This window comes from Limulus polyphemus, unplaced genomic scaffold (assembly GCF_000517525.1).
Source record: "Limulus polyphemus unplaced genomic scaffold, Limulus_polyphemus-2.1.2 Scaffold2004, whole genome shotgun sequence".
In the NCBI taxonomy this organism is placed as follows: domain Eukaryota; kingdom Metazoa; phylum Arthropoda; class Merostomata; order Xiphosura; family Limulidae; genus Limulus; species Limulus polyphemus.
The window spans coordinates 42,528-45,412 of NW_013667614.1; the positions used below are offsets into that span (position 1 = coordinate 42,528).

The window sequence follows — 2,885 nt, forward strand, 5'->3', positions numbered from 1 at the left end:
GAATCCTACCCTGTATGTACTTTACTAACACGGGCTTTATTATACAAATCCAGGTTTTTAGTAGTAGTCTCCCACCCTGTATGTACTTTGGCGGTGGGTGGTGATGACTAGCTGCCTTCCCTCTAGTCTTACACTGCTAAATTAGGGACGGCTAGCGCAGATAGCCCTCGTGTAGCTTTGCGCGAAATTCAAAACAAACAAACAAACTCTTTCTGTAAAACCTGGTGTATTTTACCAAGTACAAATTTTATTTTGTTAAAAGTTAATTAATTAAAAGTAATACCGTAAAGTACTGAATTATATTTAAAAGCATTTTAAATATTTGATAAAATATGTAAATTAAAATATTAGTCAAAAATTTTATTTTTGTTTATGTCTAAGAATTAAGTTTATTTGACTTATATTGCAAGTATTACATAAAATGCTAATAGAAACGCAAAATGTCCACTGAATGTATATATCAAGAAATTATTAAATGCAGAATGTGGAGAGTATTTTTATTACAATATTGCTATACAAACAATAACCATTTTTACTTTTCTTTGAAAATTTTGCTTCTCATTTGTTTGCATTAAGCGCAAAGCTGACATGGTCTATCTGCGCTGTGTTTACTGCATAGGCCAAATTTTAGCGTTATAAGCTCTAAAGCCGCTGAACCACCACGAGGGAGTAAAAATGCAATTCATAAATGCATCAGTTATTGATTTTATTTTCATTAGTTTGTATAGTTTTAATGTAAGTAAGGTAGTTCAGCAAAAAAGGTTTTATTTTCGTAATATAATATATAGTCCATCCATTGTCAAAGCTTCATACATACGAGTATTGACAAGATACAAGGGATAACAGTTAGCGATTGTAATGCGCATGCGTGAAGGATTGTCGTGATATATTGCAAAACGCACTTGCATCCGAAGAAAGAGAGAGGTAGAACCTAATGTTTACAGATGTCTCTGGAAAAATGTTGCATGCAACGATGTTAGGTAACACTAACAGTAAGTCCTAAGTTTAATAATCAATGTGTTATTGCTTTAAATTTAGGTTAGCAATAATGATAACAATATAATGAAGTCGATTTTACCATAAGATGGTTAATTTAGAGACGTCAACTCATGTGTCACGCGACCGAAATACAGCGTAGTTTATTAAGTTAGTTATGACTAAGCTCTTGGAAGGCGTGTTGAAATTTGGGTTAAGATTATGTGTTTTGAAAACTGTTTTCAGTTGTTTTCGTTTTTTTTTTACTTAAGAAGAGCTTGAAATACTGGAAAATTTTCTGCACAGTTAAATTTGCTTATACATTTTTCCTAGCATTACTGATTGGCTTATAAATCCATACATATTTTATTATTGTTTACGTCACTAGGGCACTACTAGTATTTTTAATTTTATTGCTACCAACAGTTTGTCAAAACTCTGTATGAGACCTTTAGTTTGAATTTTATTTTATATATTTGTGCATTCATGCTTTAAGTTTACACAATTTCGCATTATCCACGCAGTAAATAAAATAGAAACCAATGTCGTTCGATTTCTTGAATGTGATAAATATGTTTGAGTAAGATGATGACAAACTAGAAATACACTCGAGTACAGACGCGACTGTTGGAACGGCTTTTTCCTACGCGGTTATGAGCATAGTATATGCACTAAGATTAGAAAAAGAATGATTCTTAACATATTTTTAAATTTTAACAATAAAAGTGCTTGACATTGTATTCACAATTCAAAGGTGTAAAATACTGATAATATCCGTTATTTTTATAAATAAATGTCGTTATTGTAGTGATAAAACGAAAGGATAATCGATAGTTTTCAAATAAGTTAATTATTCGCATAATAATGCAGCGTAGCAACGAAAACATTAAACAAAGTGTTGTACACACCGAACAGATCGGCCATTTCTGAATGGACTTGTTATAGAGATAACTTTTAATTCGTATAATTTTGTCAAATTCTGTACCGATAAAAAGTGAAACATACGTATGTGAAATGCTGCAATATAAATAGACTGAATCTGATGAAATCTGCGATACATTTATCATTATCGTATCAATTATAATTGCATACAAAGTGAGCTTGACATTTCTCAAGGATAGAATTGGGCTCATTTGCATTATTTGGGTTATTTCTGTGTTTCTTCAAGCGTATAAAAGGTTTAAGGGAGTTAAATGTTTAGTAACAGATATCTGTGAATCAAAGAACCCACGTAAGACTTTTATACATCTTTTAATTAAAGATACAGAATGGCATCGTCCAGTAAAAAATAAAAGAAATAAATCCATCATCAGGGACTGATATAAGGAAGGAGTCAAGTGGGTCTGGAACCCTTTTTTCCAATGCAAAACTTCGAAGGAAACAGAAAAACATTAGAGAAAAATAGAGATGTAAATTGTAGAAATATTACATTTACTTGTTTACTGAGATCAACTATGTTCATATTCCTGTGTATAGAGGGGTTCTGAACCGTCTGTAATGTATAAATGGTTGAAGATAGACGCAAAAGATCTTTTCCTCCAAAATATTAAGATTGATTTAAAACCCACCACAGGGCTTTGAATGAGTCCTTTTTACCGATATTACTACCAAACATTTCTATAGCTCTTCATTGAAGATCGTTTGATATAACTTTATTCACTCCAAGATCCTGATTCTATCAGTTAACTCTGCAAATGGAGGAAAAGATGTTCACGATGATAGCAAAATGTGTTGTTCATTTTAGTTTCTTATTGCTAATTTGCCAATGGGAGTGACCAGCATAAATTAACGGGAAGTGTCAGGAATTGGACTTAAATTGATTTAAAATTTCAAAAATGCTTCAGCATCTCAAAGGTTTGTTTGTTTGTTTTGAATTTCGCGCAAAGCTACACGAGGGCTATCTGCGCTAG

General features: G+C 32.0%; 1 protein-coding gene across 2 annotated transcripts in view; it reads left to right on the forward strand.

The window, feature by feature from the left end:
• The first annotated feature begins 924 nt into the window (after nt 1-924).
• The window catches only part of LOC106465626 (nuclear receptor coactivator 2-like), a 168,076-nt gene continuing 166,115 nt past the window's right edge, over nt 925-2,885 (forward strand). Inside the window, exon 1 of one of the 2 annotated variants that reach the window (XM_022393559.1) lies at nt 925-992. The gene's annotated coding sequence lies outside the window, so the exon portion shown is untranslated. The remainder of the gene's footprint in view (nt 993-2,885) is intronic. The other variant, XM_022393566.1, reaches the window with a different exon arrangement.